Source organism: Lemur catta, chromosome 4 (assembly GCF_020740605.2).
Source record: "Lemur catta isolate mLemCat1 chromosome 4, mLemCat1.pri, whole genome shotgun sequence".
Taxonomy (NCBI): domain Eukaryota; kingdom Metazoa; phylum Chordata; class Mammalia; order Primates; family Lemuridae; genus Lemur; species Lemur catta.
In genome coordinates this window covers 61,719,516-61,737,483 of record NC_059131.1, presented here as the reverse complement: position 1 = coordinate 61,737,483, position 17,968 = coordinate 61,719,516, and the positions used below count along the sequence as shown (strand labels likewise).

The 17,968-nt window shown below is 36.8% G+C and overlaps 1 protein-coding gene across 5 annotated transcripts in view; it reads right to left on the bottom strand.

Annotated features, from left to right (window-relative positions):
* Window positions 1–17,968, bottom strand: part of CTNNA2 (catenin alpha 2) — a 1,050,678-nt gene that overhangs the window by 878,941 nt on the left and 153,769 nt on the right. The gene's annotated exons all lie outside the window — the stretch shown is intronic.

Genomic DNA, 17,968 nt, shown 5'->3' with positions numbered 1-17,968 from the left:
GCCACTTGGATCTAAAGTGATCCAGGCCATCACACTCTCTTAGCAGAGTGTCTTTATATTTCATTTACCTAACAGTCTTAATTCCATGCTTACCCAGCAACCTCCTGATTCCCACGTAAGCCTGTGAGCAGAGGATGCGTTGATCATGCTGACATGACAATTTCTAATCGAGGTTACAGTGATTTCTCTCAGTAAATCAATAAAGTGATGTCTGACTGTGATTTGGTTTCCCTTATAGCCTAACGGGCAACATAACTGATTATGCTGACAAGGAACATTTCCTCTGGGTGTAAGAATTCTCTTCCTCACTTTAAATTAATGGAGTGGCATTCAAGGTGTCTCCCTAGCTCATTCATAAGTTTTAATTATCTCTCACACCTCTCTCACTATAGACTTTGACCATATTAGCATTTTTCCAAATTGGCACAGCCATGTCATCAGAAACACACTGTACAGTACCAGCGTGTGGAAAGCCTTAAGAATAACACAGGGCATCTTCCTGCTTCGATGTTATCATCATGTGTACTTCCAGATTCATGTCTTCCAAGGTTTGTTCGTTTAATGGCTACTTTACTTCCTTTTCTGTTTCTTCTCCTCATCCTGTTGATCAATATGTTTATAATACTGAGAACTCTGTTTTGTGGCCATTCTAGAATGATTTGTTTATTTGTTTCTTGGGGTATAAGCATTACCTAGTTCAATGAATGAGTATAAAGCAGAGTAGACACTCAATTGCCATTATCTAAATCAACTATTTTCTAGATAAATAGTTTATATGGAAATCACCCTAAGCTGTATTATAAGCATTTACATTAGCTTTATTCTAAAGGATTGAGCAGGAAGTTTTCATATTTTGTACCTTCCTCTCTTGGCCTCAGGAATTAGTGAGGAGCTATGACTCAGACTGGGTTTGGAATAATGACTAGCATTCATACTTCCCCTGACCTGAACCTAAATCCTTCTTGTCTTAAGAATAAAGTCCAATCTTAGCATTGAGTAAAGCATGATCTCCCTCCAGCTCACCTCAGAGTCTTGTTTCTTGGGATGACTTGCTCTGCAATGTGCCTACCCACCAAAGTGAAATTCTTCCAGTTTCCTAATCACTCCATGATCATTTTTATGACAGGGCCTCTGAACGAATTTCATGCTTCCTTGGCTTACCAACAATGAGCTAATGGTTGACTTCACTCTTCAGATCTCCACCTAGGTAGGAAAGCTTCTGTCATCTTGCCTTCCAAACTCGGACCAGGTGCCCCTTACACATGGCACTTCGGTGGTCAGTACTCGGCGTATGCCCTCTCATTGCAACTTCATCACTGTATTTCAAATTTGCCTGTTTGTTTCTCAGTATCTTCTTCTTGACTGCAAGTTGACTAGAAAACTCTTTCCTACTCCCTATATCCTTGACATTACTAATTCCTCTTTACTGTTGTAGATGTCTGACAGAGAACACTAACTGCCCTCTTTTATCCATTCTTCCTTTCTTCCTTGTAGCACCCACAGTTTAGCTGGCTATCTGGTTGTCTAGTACAGAATATATTTCCCAGACTCCCTTGCAACCATGTGGCCATGAGATGTGAGAAGGCTTGTGTACAACTTTCAGGTCATCTTCATGAGGACGCTTGTCTCGGACTCTGTGTACATCTTCTTGATGGCTAGGAAAGGGTGATGACTGGAGCTAAACCTGGAAGCCACATGTTGAGGTTGGTTTGACTACCCCACTAGGCCTATATGCCTCACTCTAGACTTCTGTGTGGGAGAGAAATAAAATTCTATCTCTTATTTGAGTCAGTTAAGATAGCAGATCTCTGTGTTACAGTACCCTAGTCTAACTAACTCAGAGGTCAATTTAGACTTCATTTCTTCAAGTATGCTTGTATGTATCTATTACTGGACTATAAATTCCATGAGGCCAGATACTTAAATCATATTTATTCAATGATACATCAATTAATAGGTGAATGAATGAATTCAAGAGACTAAAATTATATACCAATCTACTTTATGAACATAATTTCAAAAACTCCAAATGCACTGCTGGCCTAATGAGTTAAGTAGTATCTTTAAGGAATAAATTAGCAAAAATAAATATATTTAATTACAGGGTACAAGAATATTTAATATCGGGAGATCTATTAATATTATTCTATAGGTCGAAGTATAAGAAAAATATAATCACTCTAAGGCTAAAAACTTGGAGCAAAAGGAAGAAAGCAATCCTGTCTTACAAAGTAATGCATTCTCTCTTCTGTCAGCATTAATTTCAGCATCCCTCTCCTCATGAAGAACTGGGCAGAAGAGTTGAGCTCACAGAGGCCAGAAGAAGTGCTAGGAAAAAGGTCAGCTTAGCAGGCAGAAGGAAGTCAAACATTTAAGGGAAACTTTGACAAATCTTCAATCTCATCTATTGACATAAAGAAAAGGAAACGTGTATGTTTATTTCATGGCAAACAAACTAGCATGTACTAATCAATAGGCCGTGTACCAAATTCCCTCATGCAGTTTATCCAAAACAATTATTTTACTTGAAAAAGGTCTTGCTATTATTATTTCTACCTTGGTTTTATTTTCAAATTATTCAATAAAGTATTGGAAACCTTCATGTCAATAATTGTCTTGATTTATGTATAAAAATAATAGCCAGCAAAAAATGACTTCATACTGTGTGTCTTAGTATGTGTTAAGCACTTTACATATATTATCTCTGAAATTTGTTTAAAAATAATCCAGTATACCCCCATCATCACTGTTGACTTACATTATTTTATTTAACTATTATATAGATATGTTAAAAATGAACTAGTTTTTCAAACTGTAAGTCATGACCCTTTGGTGTGTTCCATAATCAATTTAATGATTTAAGGTCAGACATTATTTTAAAAGTTACATAGAATATCTTGGCCTCTTTAGCTGTCCCTACAAAAGAAAAAAAAGTTACATAGAATAAATTATATTAGGATAGAGCAGGGCAGAAGAGAGAAGAGAAAATATTATAAAGTACCATGTGGAATATGCATAAATGATGCTTCATAAACTTTCATTTTGGTTACACATATCTATGTGTAGACTGGTTGAAAAAGTTGCCAGTGCATCATTCTATGGTCCCCCTATTCTGAGGTGCACAGCCACAGGCCCAATGAGTGTGCTCTTATTTGCTCATTTTCCTGGCTCCACTTTTTCACGCCATCCTGTCCAGCTTTGAGCCCCATCTGGGTTGTTCCACCCTGGATTCAGATTGCCCTTCTCCTTGAGTGGTCTGGAGGAGGGAAGATTAGCTTTGGGGCACAGTGCTATGAGGTAGACTCCTCTCTGACAGCAGATCCCATTTCTCTGTGGCTACCTTCTGTTTTCCCTCCTACAAAAATAGGGCTTCAAGTTATGTGCCAGAAACACAAAGATTCAAAAGTGCTTTTTAAATCCTGAGCTTGGTTCTCCCACCCACCACTCCACATGGGTGGTTACCTTTGCCTGTATGCGTCTGTGTTGTTGGTGTATTTCCCCCAGTACCTGTGGCACCTGCAACCAGTGGGGAATCTCTCCAGGTTACGTAAACTCCAACTCCAAAGGACTGGAAGTAACAGAGGTGAATGAGGGGAACCGACCTGGCAAAGGAGCCTCTGGTGAGTAAAGACACTGAGCAACTTAGGAGAGAGGCTTCTTGTGGCTAATATGTGCCAATGATCTTCTAAGGATTATAAACAAAGAAAACACATCACATATCCTTCCCTGCATGATGGCTGGAGAATCTTACTTAAGAGAAACATCACTTCTAAGCAAAAGAAGCTAGTAGGTATTTTGGTGCTTACATCAAACTGGTATCTTAAATTATTTTATTTTTGGCCGCCAAAGACTGATTGCTTTAGGGTAATTGAGCCAGGCCAAAGTACTGTATATTGTCATTATTTCTGTATGTTTAAGTCCTAAAACTATAATTAAAAACAACCACATTCCAGGGGAGGGAGAACCGCCAGAGCCTTCAAGAAGAACCTAAGGAGATGAGAGATGGAATCTCAGAAGCAGCTTCTCAAAGTGGGGCCCACTGACCACTAGTACCAGGGTTACCTGCTGTGTGGGTGACGGGCCCAGGCAGATAGGCTCTAGAGGTCTGAGTTCCACAGAGGATGCTTAGTTTCATGGCTACAGATTTCCTATTGAAATATAGTTAAATAATAAGACGATCACTAAATTATAAAGAACTAACCAAGTCACTGCAAAAATCACCAATCTGAATGTATAAACTTTAGTCTAATGTTCCAATGTTGATATATGCCATTTATACTATTTCATTTTATAAGTACTAGTTATATATTTATATATTTTATTCCAGGGACTTTAACATCTATTTTTTTGAAACAGCTTTATTGAGCTATAAGTCACATATCCTACAAGTCACCCATGTGAAGTACACAATCCAATGGTTGTTAGTATGTTCAGAAAGTTGTATAAACATCACAATCAAGTTTTGAACATTTTAATCACCCAGAAAAGAAACTCCGTAACCATAAGTAGCCATTCCCCATTTCTCCCACACACACCCTGAACCTATCATCCCCCCCCTAATCCTCACCCCAGGCAATCACTTATCCACTTTCACTCTCTACATATTTGCCTATTCAGGACATTAAAAACAATTCCTCCCATCTAGCTGTAATTATGTACCCTTTTTCTCTTTTTTTCTTTAATTTCAGAATATTACAGGTATGCAAACATCTAGGTTATGCACATTGCTTTGCCCTGCCCGAGTCAGAGCTACAGTGTGCCCATGCCCCAGACAGCGCGCACCACACCCATTAGCTGTGAATATACCCAGCCCCTGCCCCCCTCCTACCTGCCAGACACCCAATGAATGTTACCTCCGTATATACACATAAGTGTTGATCAATTAATACCAATTTGATGGTGAGCATATGGTATAAAAAAATAAAAAATATTTGTATTTTTGTAAGTAAGAAAAGAAATATTCCTCTTGCTAGTGAACCCAAAACTTGTTTTTTCTTTAATATAAGGCTTAGGCACCAATCCATAGGCAGTTATCACAACTTATGGAGATGTAAATGAAAAATCAAAAATGACAAAATACATATACATATCTATTTTTTCCTACACCAAAAATAAACAAAAAACTACAAAAGCACAAGCTTAATAAGCTCCATTTAAAATGAACTCATCTCTGATAGAACCTTAAAAAGCTTCAAATTTGAGTCTGTATATGAATTTCCCCCGTTACACTTCATGACTCATTTGTAATTCTAGATTGTTGGAATATTTTTATATGTTTTATTTATGTCGTGGGGTTTGGGGAGCATTTTCGAAATTGGAAAAGCTACAACGTCTTTTGTTCAGACTTTACATCTTGAATCTTGCCAAAAGAACAGGACCAGCTTACTTCAATCCAAACCAATTTAGGTTTGGACTTTTCAGGCAAATTCTTAGCTATAAACATTTAGCCCAAAAAATTTTAAAGAAAGATCATTTCGTAGGACAAACAGAAACTAGATGTTAATCCCGAGAAATCCAGTTCTCAAACATTTTTGCTCATTTGAATGTATTAATCTGAACCTTGTAAGCTAGAATGGTAATGCTGCTTCCTTAAAAAGAAAACTAGAATCTAAAGTGTGATTTCTCACTAACAAAGATTTTTCTGATAAACCTTAAAGATACCTTGTTTAATCCACTGAGGGAGATTTTAAAAATTTTCTCTCAGTACTGTCACAGTCAATACCATTTGGGATCTCTAGGACAAGCAGACTAAATAAATAACCAGACAATTAACCAATGAACTGATTATCTGGTCAAGCTGTATTCTCAACAAAATCTTCTATTTCCCTCTGAAGTAGTTAATTTTCCACGCTATATTCCATGTTATTTGTACATAAGGGGCCTGCTCATTTGCATTCAAACCATATCTATATTAATAAAGTTAAGTAGAAAATGAAGGCATAGAACCATGTAATTATGTCCTAAGAGATGCTTTCATCTGAAATAGCAAGAAATTTGAGGCAAAGGATTTTGATGCATGTGTGCGGCTGTCTTATCTGAATGGGCTAGTTCTGTTTCATTTTGCTAATAATATACTAGTAATGCTGGTGGACGTCTATCAGAAGGCCCCGTTCCTTGTGTTTATCTCATTTAACTCTTGTAAAACCCAATGGCAGCCAAACAATTAGTACCATTACCCTCATATTTTAGGAAAGAAGAGACAGAAAGACTACAGCACTGGTGCAGAAGTCAGGGCATGGAAGCAGATTAGAAGATACTAGTGTGAGGCCCAAAGCTGTATACTCAACAGCTGTGCTGATGCGGTCTAGCTGGAGGGCCCTTTAACAACAGAAAAGAAGGCTGTACAAAAGTAGGGAAATCTTCAAAAAAGAAATGTCTCCAAGGAATGTGTATTATGTGTATTGGGTCGGGGGACAGGAGAAAATACCATCTAAAAAAGTAACAGAAAGTGTTAAAGGTAACAGATGATCGGAAAATGACACTTGCTTTTTAAACTTTTTTAAACTTCTGTGGTTCCTTCAATCTGCTATTGCTGCCCTGAAATCTCATGGTGCCTGAGGTCCCGGGTCTGCACTGCAGCAGCCAATCGGAACAGAGGACGCCTGTGACACACATGCAAAGCTTTGCCCTGATCAAAAGGCCAGGTTACCTCTTTTTAGGGTTTTACAATGATTCCCTGGCAATAGCAGCAGCAGCAACAATACTTCACATTCATGTTGACTTTTCACATTACTGGAAACACTTTTAGAGGAAATACATCAAAAATGTCCTAATATTAAGTTTCCCTGGGACTCTTTTGAATCAATAATAGATATTCTAGTATCACTGGTCTCCATGAGGCCCGGTGGTGTTCCCAGTACTACAAAAATTCAAAAGGCTCCAGTGAGAGGTCCTGCCTCCCAGCAGCTTAAAATCTATCTCAGTATGGTACATTCAAGGAAAAGCCTTTATTCTATGTACACAGCCCATGTGTTTTTGTCTTTTACAAAATTGTTTTTTTTTTTTTTTTTTTTTTATACTTCTGTGAACTCTTTTCAATGTGGGAAAAAAAGATAAGAAATGCAAGTGCATCAGTAAGGCTGTTCCCTCCTCTCCTGGGAGTCCACAGGCAAAGCAAGAACACCCACAGTAGGAAGTGTCCTTTGTTGATTGGCCTCAAAGTACAAATAACATTCAAATAACCTACCTTTTCAGTATAAAGGAATTAGCTCAGTCTAGAGTGTAAATATTCATGAAGGAGAGGCATCCCAAGGGAAGATAAATCTCTAAATCCCTGAGATTTTTTGTTTCCTCATTTGCTGCCTAGTTTTAAACAACACCAAAATGAAGAACTTTTATGGTAAAAGTGGCTGCCAAGTGGCAATAAGGATCAATCCAGAAATAAGAATAAAATCTAAATTTCCAAAAGAGGAATATTTTAGCATTGTTTTTCTGTCCTTCTATTGCTGTTCATCCCCTTTCCCAATTTGGTACATCTCGGTTCCTGAGATGATACCTGGAGGAATCTCCAGGTTTTAACAATGAGTGTCGAAATAGCCTAATCTGGAGCAGAAGCTGCAAAGTGGGCCCAGGGGAGATGTCATGGAGACTTGTCTCTGCACTCTGAAAGGAGGTCGGGGAGAAGATGAGGGAGGGAGGAGGATTTCTCCTCACATTTTATCACCGGACGGGGAGCCCGCCCAGAACTAGAAGAGAATTAAACACTCAACGACCTCTGACATTTTCTTCCACACTCCTCCAAAGGGAGGTTGTGCAGGTCTACAGTGAAGTAAGAGGCAGGGGCTCTAGGACATTGAAGGAGTTAAAACATTAGGAAGATCAGAAGACATTAATGCATCAAATATTCACCCTATCTCCCCTGGACAGCGTCAGTTGCGGCAGAGCAGAAACAAAACCCCCAAGGGAACAGGCCGAGGACCAAAGAGATGAGAAAGGGGCTCCAGCATGTTACAGCTGCATGCTGAGGGGCAGAAAGGCTGTGGCCAGGGGTGGAGACCCCAGAGCAGGCATCTTTCATGACTTCCATGAGGAAGGATCAGGTGGGATCTGCCAAGGGAAACAAAAGGGCCTGGGAACGTGGTGGGCAGTGGAGGGAGGAGTAAGAAGGTGTGCCAACTCACCTGCCAGTGGGGCCTTTATAATTAACACACACCTCTAGTTCTGGCTCCCAGCTGGTTATGGCCTAGGGAATATGTACCCATTTAAAAAACAAATTCATTACAGTCACTTAATACATTATTTCCTAGATGTAAAACCAATCATTTAAAGAAAGTTAAAATATATTTTAAACACACCAGGGAAACTCACTGTTAAAACTAAATTACAATGAATGCTCTGGGAAGCAAAAAACAGTTTTATAATGCTAGTAATCACTTCCTAAATTATCTATTTTATATGTATGCATTTCCATGTCTTAATTTTCTGCAAAGTAGACCACATGGGTATAGGTTTTTTTAGATACACACACACACACACACACACACACACACACACACACACAAAACTGAGCCAAAAAAATAAAAAAATAAAAACGTGCACAGTAGAGGAGGAAGAGCCAGTGAAAGCAGTGGTGGCAGAAGCATTGCACTATCACAGCAGAAAGTGTTGGGAAATACACTGCAGATTTTACAGAGCTGTAAGTTCTGATTCATGTGTTGTCTTTGAGAAAAGCTTTCACATTTACAGTGGAGAAGAGGGGCAAGTAGGTATTTTGAAGAAGACTCAAAGGCCTAAGAAAAACAGTAAGTTTTCTTGGAGTCTAATTTGGAGAATGCTGTTCAATAAGACTCCAAGATCACGGAGATCACAATTCTGTCTTGAAAGATGCAAAGGACCTAGGAAGAAGAGGCCAATTACTCCTTAAGGTAGGCCTGGTCAGAAAGGGAGGAATCTGCAGCTGGGGCAAGGCAGAGATGGGAGACATGAGGATTCCAGGACTCAGGCACAGCCTACCACCGGGGCCACAGGAAGGAACAGGATGGAAATAGAGACTTTCTACCTTAAAGTGTGATGATGCTTGAAATCAGAGCACTAAAATTAGGAGATGATCAGCTGAGAACCACCATCTCATTACTGGGCAATCTGTGGGGGAACTTTGGGCATGGTGTAGTAGATTCTGGAAATAACTGTAACAGTCAACATGAAAAGTCACACAGAAGAACATTTAATGGCGTGGGTAAATATTCATATATAAAGCAAACTAATTTTTTTTACCTCAATTATGTTGAAAAAGTTGCACAGAAAAATATTATGAAACAACATTTCAGGTAGTTTCTTATTTTCTATTATCTTCTTAGTGATTTTTTTTTTTTTGGATTTTCAACTTTTCTAAAATGTACATTTACTTATATTATAAAAAAATATTTAAAAAGCACAGGATGATTATATTGTTTATATTTTTCAAAAAGTTCACTTTCCGTGGTAAAATTTTTCTTTTTTTCATATTCTATAAAAATAACAGTTGTCTTAGAACTGATTAAAATAAAGAGAATAGTTGGACTTTTCTATTTATGCTCTATTCTATTTAACTTGATTAAATTTAATTGAATGTTGGTGATTATTGCTAATGGTCATAAATGAGTTAATTCTAAAATTCTCGTTTGGCTTATTTCTAGAGAAATACATTTCTTATTAACTTTTCATGGTACTAAGGCTAATGGAGGTATTAAATGATAGCTGAATAACTGCAGGCTTCAAGAATCCAACAGGGGGTCATAGATTTTGTTAACCTTCAAGGAATGTCATCTTGGCTGCAAGGCTTTTGATGCCCATCAATGATTTTTCAGAAGAGCTTTCAGTTATAGAAAATAGGTATTTGTATAGGTTATAGAGTGTGTACGTAAAGAAAATTGAATTTGCTCATTTGGGCTCTAAATTAACATCACCAGCCTTGTGCTCATTCATCTACCGCTTTACATGCATTCATTATTAGTTTGCATACAAAAAAGAAAGCGTTTTAGCTTTAGACGATAGACTCCTCTATGGCACAAGTGATCCACAAGCAATGTGAATCACCTTACCTACAAAACTTGATGACACTAATGTCATTTACCCTAAATATCCTTCAGATATCATTTATCCTAAATTCATACTAGAAATCACATAGCATTTCTTCTAATAGTAGCAAAAATGTATTAAGTATTTACTATACGCTAAGCGCTAAGGGGTTTTCAGGCATTATCTCATTTGTTTCTCACTTTTTCTGGCACTTACAAAGCTAAAAATCCTTTTCTTTTCAAAAAGGTAAATATTAAAACAATCTTGATTCCTTGCTTTCTTCAGAATTTTGCCTTCTCTTTTTTTTGTCCATGAAAATATCTAGGTCAAAACTATATGCTTTATTGATCAGAGCTTCTCGTCATCTTTTTAGACCTTTTTCAAGATAGACAAATGGATAGACAAAAGAGGTAATAGACAGGCTTCACAGGTAGAGTATATATGGGAAAAAAATACTCAGGAACTTGAATACGGCACTAGCATGAAAGTATCCATTCTCTGCTTTCATGCCATCACTTATCTGAGGTATGCTGAGTTGAAACTAGTCAAAATGTCCGCCCTGTGATCCAGCCTTGGCTTACAGTGGGATTTCACTCCATTTGGCTTTCTGCTCCCTGTGACATTTTAACACGATAGATGTAGAGTAAGAAGAGGTCATCAGCTAGGCAACAACGTCCTCTTCCTAAAGACAGAGCACACGGAGCTGCCTCTCTTGAGACGCCAATCTCATCCACACCTCTCCAGAGCCCTGTGCATCCACCATCCCAGTCTGTGCTGTAAGCAGTTAACAGTGAAGTTCTTGCTTCTTACGGGTGTGAGGAGGGAAGTAGATTTCAATTATGCATATTCCAAGTTTTAGCCTTTGACATATTGAGATGACTTTTAAAACACTGGACAAAAACTTGTGAGGAAACTTGTTTACAGTCTTAATTTTGAGGGTAGAAAAGGAAATGAATTATTCAAAGCAAGGCAGAAAATAAAAACGAAACATCTTGAAATCAAAATTAACCTCCAAAATGTAAGCAAACAGAACATGACAGAGAGAGAACTAAACACAGGATCCAAAGCCAAAAGCATCAAGCACAAAACTCAGCTTCAATCAAACAAACTCAAATTGTCCACAACCACTGTGTTGATACATCAGTTTTTGCCAAATAAATAAATAAATAGATAGATACTTGTACTTTAAAAATTAAGATAATGAAGACAGAAAAATATTTACTAAGGAACTCACAAGTGAGACAATTAAAGGCACCGAAATTGGTAAATCACAATTATTCTAATGGGACTACATTTATTTATTCATTTATTCAGCCAGTTAAGAGGTCTAACTCAAAAGATCAAATTTTATTTTATTTCCACATGCTATGTTACAGTGAAAGTAACAGTGGGAGGAAACTTAAAACATTCACATTTGGTGGTTTCAACTAGCAGATATTTGACTTATCCTGTGTTACCAACACTTGTGTTATTCTTCATTTGATAAACTTAAGAATTACTATCATACTGGTCTCATTGCACCACGCTTAAATATAGTCCCCAAGTGGGGCTATATCTAATAAAAGATGAAATTATTAAATATTTCATAATTTATTAATGCTTCCAAATGAAATTAGTATCTGTCAGCAGATCTCAAGTTATTCCCTGCAAGATCTCCACATCCTATATCACCTACACACCTTACCTGGCATGCTGAAATTAGCACGTGGGGGTGAAGAGGGAGTTGTTGCAAAAGCTACATCTGCCTCTTTCTCAAATTGTATATGATGATCTAGTCCTTATGGTTAGACCTTCCACATCCCTTCTTCCACTTCATTGGGGACTTTTGGCTTAAATGATCATATAATAGTATTTTTAAATCAAATGCAGCACAGCAGTTGAGCTGCTACGTCTTATGTTATAAAAATAAACACACAATCTATAGATTATGGCTGCATCTGTATTCTGAAAGAGCAGGTATTTTTTCAGTCACTTGACTTGGTGATACTGTGTTATTTTCAATAGCAAATGTTTTTTATTTTATTTTTTTACTAGAAGGTGAAATTTTGGAAAGGGTTATATAAATAGTGGCTCACTGTATCCAAGAGGTTCATTTCTCATGAGAAAAATAAGTGGAACACTATCTTGAGAAAAGAAAAGAATATTCAAGGAGCTGGGTCACATTCCCTAGGGGCTGGATTCAAAGTCATGTCAAATATTAATGAGAAACTTAACACCATTATTCACTGATGTAAATGCATAAATAAAAGAAGCGGTAAGTGTTCAAAAAATTAACAGAGTTTAAAAATGTGAGGGAAATCAATTAGCTGATGGACTCATTTTAAATATCTTAAATCACTAAACTATTGAAAGTCCATCTGGCTAGAAACAAGAGTCAAAGAAATTCCACGACTTTCTAAAATGAAAGAAAAGAAAAAGATGTTCAAGTTTTTATTGTTACGAGTTTTAGTTAGTATAGGATTTCAGAATAATGTATAGTTAATTAAAATACTGTAAATCATGCATTAAAGTTTAATCACCCCTTTCTATAGTTTTCATGGATGTGCTTAATTTGCTGCGCAAACCTGAATACATTAATAAATGTCTTCTGGAAATAACTCAATATCCAGTAACCACTCTGTGTGTTAGGATTGATTAGGCTTCTATGTGAATAGCTAGTAATAAAAGAACTTGCTATTAGCATAAAAAGATGTAATTCATTTTCATGTTATAGAATAATATGACATGAATAGTGAACTGTAATTTCATTTCGAGAATTTACCTTTTGTATGTCTTCCCATAATAAAGGTTTTGGGCTTAACCTATTCCTGCCAGATTGCATTAGGTATGAAACTACAGAGATTTTTCCTTTACTTAAAAACAAATAATTCAACAAACTCCCAATGAGTTTAAATTGGAGGACTATTTATTCGAAAGGACCCCGAACAAATGCTAAATAGAAAAAGAGAATCCTTCAGGAAAAGGCAAACTATTGGAAATTCATTTGAAACATAAGTCTATTTAACTCTGTGAGCATGAATACAAAGACTTAACAGGTCAAATATATGTCTTTCTAGCTAAGATAAAGTTGCCTTCCCCTCTTTTTAATGACTAGTTGTTAATTTAAGCCATCATCATCTTTCAGGTTTCAAAGGAGAAAAACCAAGAACTACTCTCATTTATAAATTCACCTTCTGCATGTTTCTTTCCCAGAAAAAACTTTTCCAAACTTTTCTTCACTTCTTTAATTTGCTCTTTACTAATAACTTTAATATTTTTGTTGTTGTTTCTCTCATATGCTCTGATGTCACGTAACAAGGCATAAATTCTAATTATTCTATTGCTTTTTTCCCCTGATTAATCTGTATTTCTTCTTCTCACAGGCCGATTATTTGAAATTGCTATCCAATTTCTTTTCTTTTTGATTTGGTTTCTTCATCATCAAAAGTGACGATCCCTCTCAGTAGATGCAGAAAAAGCATTCAAGAAAATCCAGCACCCCTTTATGATAAAAACCTTCAACAAACTCGGCATAGAAAGAACATACTTCAAAATAATAAAAGCCATATATGACAAACCCACATCCAACATCACACTCAATGGGTGAAAACTTAAAGCATTGCTCCTAAGAACTGGAATAAGACAAGGATGCCCATGGTCACCACTTCTACTCAACATGGTACTGAAAGTCCTCACCAGAGCAATCAGGCAAGAGAAAGAAAAAAAGGACATCTAAATCAGGAAAGAGGAGGTCAGACTATCCCTGTTTGTTAATGACATGATCTTATATCTAGAAAACCCTAAAGACTCCACCAAGAAACTCCTAGAATTAATAAATAAATTCAGTAAAATGTCAGGTTACAAAATTAATGTACACAAATGAGTAGCATTTCTACAAAATGACAGTAAAGCAGAGAGTCAAATCAAGAACTCAATAACATTTACAATAGCTGCAAAGAAAATAAAATACCTAGCAATATACTTACTCAAGGAGGTAAAGGATTCTGCAAGAACTATAAAACACTGATGAAAAAAGTCGCAGATGACTCAAACAAATGGAAAAACAGCCCATGCTCATGGATTTGAAGAATCAATCAATATTGCTAAATATTGACTTAACAGTATTGGTCCATACTGCCCAAAGTGATTTACAGATTCAATGCAATACCCATCAAAATACCAATGACATTTTTCACAGAACTAGAAAAACAACCCTAAATTTCATATGGAATCAAAAAAGAGCCCTAAGAGTCAAAGCAATCCCAAGGGGAAAGAAAAAAAAAATCCAGAGGCATCACATGACTGTACTTCAAATTATACTGTAAGGCTATAATAACCCAAACAGCATGGTACTGGTATAAAGATACATAGATCAGTGGAAAAGATTAGAAAACCCAGAAATAAAACCATATAGTTACAACCAGCTGATTTTCAACAAAGCAGGCAAAAACATACATGGGGAAAGGATGCCCTACTCAATAAATGGTGCTGAAAAAATTGGAGACCTCATGTAGAAGAATGAAACCGGACCCCTATTTCTCACCACATACAAATATTAACTCAAGATGGATTAAAGACTTAAATGTAAGAATTGAAACCATAAAAATTCTAGAAGAAAACATAGAAAAAACCCTCTTGGACACTGGTCTAGGCAAAGAATTTATGACTAAGACCCCAAGAGCAAATACAGCAAGAACAAAAATAAATAAATGGAAACTAATTAAACTAAAAAGTTTCTGTACAGTGAATGAAATAATCAACAGAATAAATAGACAACCTACAGAATAGGAGAAAGTATTCACAAATTATACAGCTGACAAAGGACTAATATCCAGAACTTACAAAGAACTCAAACAGATCAGCAAGAAAAAAATAAATAACCCCATCAAAAAGTGGGCAAAAGATATGAACATATTTTTCCAAAAGAAGATATACACATGGCCAACAAACATATGTAAAAATGTTCAACACCACTATTCATCGGGAAAATGCAAACTAAAACCACAACTCTGTCAGGTTGGCTATTTTTAATAAGTCAAAAAACAATAAATGTTTGTGCAGATGTGGTGTAAAGGGAACACTTATACATTGTTGGTGGGAATGTAAATTAGTACAATTTCTATGGAAAACAGTATGGAAATTCCTCAAGGAACTAAAAGCAGACCTACATTCAATCAAATAATCTCAACCCTATGCAAAAGAAGTCATTATATCAAAAAGGCACCTGCACCTGAGTGTTTGTTGCAGCACAATTCACAATTGCAAAGATATGGAATCAACCTAAGTGCTCATCAAGTGATGAGTAGATAAAGAAATTGTGGTATATATACCATGCAGTACTACTCAGCCACAAAAAGGAATGAAATAATGTCTTTTGCAGTAACTTGGACAGAACCAGAGACCATTATCCTAAGTGAGGTATCTCAGGAATGGAAAAACAAATAGCACGTGTTGTCATAAGTGGGAACTAAACAATGGGTATATATGGTCACAAGAGGTATAATAGACACTGAAAACTAAGAAGGGGGGAGGTGGGTGATGGCTAGAAAAGGAGGTGAGTAATGGATAGAAAATTACCTATTGGGTACAACGTACACTATCCTGGTGACAGGTACACTGAAAGCCCTGACTTCAGAATGATACAGTTCACCCATGGAACAAAAAAAACATGTACCTCCTAAATATATTGAGGTTAAAAAAATAATGAAAATAAAAACCCAAGTGAAAAAAGAAAAAAGAAAAACATGATGATCTTAAGGATCATTTTCCAGAAGTTTGAGGGTGACTGAAAATCCAGAGTCCAGAGTCATGATGCTGGTTGGCTTTGTTTTGTTTTGTTTTTTCTCTGTGAATTGCCCACCTGCAAATTATAGGGAGCTTGTTAAAAAATGCTATCAGTGGTGGCTTCTTCTCTGTTTGACCATATAATATCATGGTGTAAAATGAACCTACTGTTTCTGATTACTGAATGCCAGATTGTTCTTAGTTGATTTTTTGCTCCCTAGAAATATGCAGAATTACCACATTGTTTGAAGTTTTAAATATGTGTCAGAATACACAACTGAAGATATGAAAGTCTCCAACACAACCCAGGCTGGACAAAGATAAAAAATTGTCTATCTTTGTCTATCACAGGAGAGTATTGACAAGCACTCAAAGTAAGGGAAATATCAGATATTTGTAGCTTCTATTGTAGACAGTAGGAGTTTTTATAAGTTAATTTCCTCAACTAGAAGCCAGAGACAGAGAATAAATATGGAACTGAGAAACTTAAGTAATAGAATTCAGGAATATGAGATTAATTATGGGGCTTTGCATTTATAGTGGCTTAGATCTTAGGCATTTTAAAACAATTATTTTTGTCTCAGATAGTAAAGAATTACAGGATAAATACATTTTAATTTTCTCATTTTATACAAAAAAAAAACAAACCTGAGTAATTCTCCAAAGGTCACATGTTTACCAGCAGAGTCAAAACTAAGATGAGAATGTTCTATGTATAGACCTTTTATAGAGCACCTCTCTAAAACTCTCTGTGCCTTGGCTGATGAGTCTCCAATTCATGAGTCATGTTTTGTACCCAGTGCATTATTTATACACAACTATGTTTCATTAAAAAATATTTACCATCAACAGATTCACTAAATTCTAGCATCTTCCCAGGGGTGCTTAGTGAACACCAACTTAACAGGAGGGAAGGCTTGTGCTTTGAGAAAACTGGAGGAGCACTGGTCATCAGGACCAGCTCTGCAGTTAAGTGTTCATTCCTACAGAGTCCTGAAATTCTGGGAGTCATAAGAGATGTCTGTGGAGAGGAAGAATAGATTAAATGGAGAAAGAGCAAACTTGGCCAGCCATGAACAAAAAGTAGAAATGGAGTCATTTAAAATATCAATTCTAAACTGTTACAAATTAACATTTCTGCCCAAAAAGGTGAGGCCTACAGAACCATCAGAGAACAGGAAGATGTCCCTAAAACCTTTTCCTGCTCTAAATCCAGGCCCAGGACAAAGGTCCACCTCCTTCCTCTGTGTTCCTACAGCATTTCCTTTTTGCCAGCCTTAGGCTACTGATGACTATCACCTTCACATCCTTTAGAAATATGTGTAGAATGAATGAATGAAGTGAACCATCCTTTCTTTATTCAAATTTCGGAAGCCTAAATCTAAAGTGATCAAAGAACAAAAAGAGCTTTAATCCTGAGAGATTGTAATTTTGAATTCCCTTCTTTTGGGGTTTATGAATTACATGAAATTAATAAATATATTTAACAGAAAAAAGTAAACCTGACCTTAGACTGCAAGCTCAAAAAATAATTATCATCTTCAGATCATCTCAAAAGTGCTTCAGCTAGTTTCAGGAAATAAGTGAACTTGCAGAGGGAAATCATAAGAATAATACATTTTTGTAGGTTGTAAGTATGTTTCTGGTCTGGGGCAAATCATTCTCTGCACATGTCCTTTGGGGAAGGGTTCTAAACTTTGTGGTACATTTGTTTTTTTAAGCTTATTCTGTTTTTTTTACAGTTTTACAGAGATGAGGTCTCACCATGTTGTCCAGGCTGGAGTACAGTGGCTATTCACAGGTGTGATTCTACTACTGATCAGTGAGGGAGCTTTGACCTGTTCCATTTCCAACCTCAGTTGGCTCACCCCTCTTAGGAAACCTGGTGGTCTCCTACTCCCAGGAGTTCACCATATTGATGCCAAACTTAGTGTAGACACCTGTTTGGCATAGTATACTACAGCCCAGAAGTCCTGGGCTCAAGTGATCCCCCCGTCTCAGCCTCCTTAGTAGCTGGAACTCCAGGGGCCATGCCCTCATATCCTGTGACATTTGCTTTTAATGCACAACCATAACTGTGACATTGATGATATCAACCTGGAGGGCAGAATCTAAACTCAATAGCCATAAAATGAATGCAAATAATGAGGTACTGCTGACTGTTAGAATCTGCCTTAGCCTTGAGTGTCCAAAGCAGAAAAGTTTGATT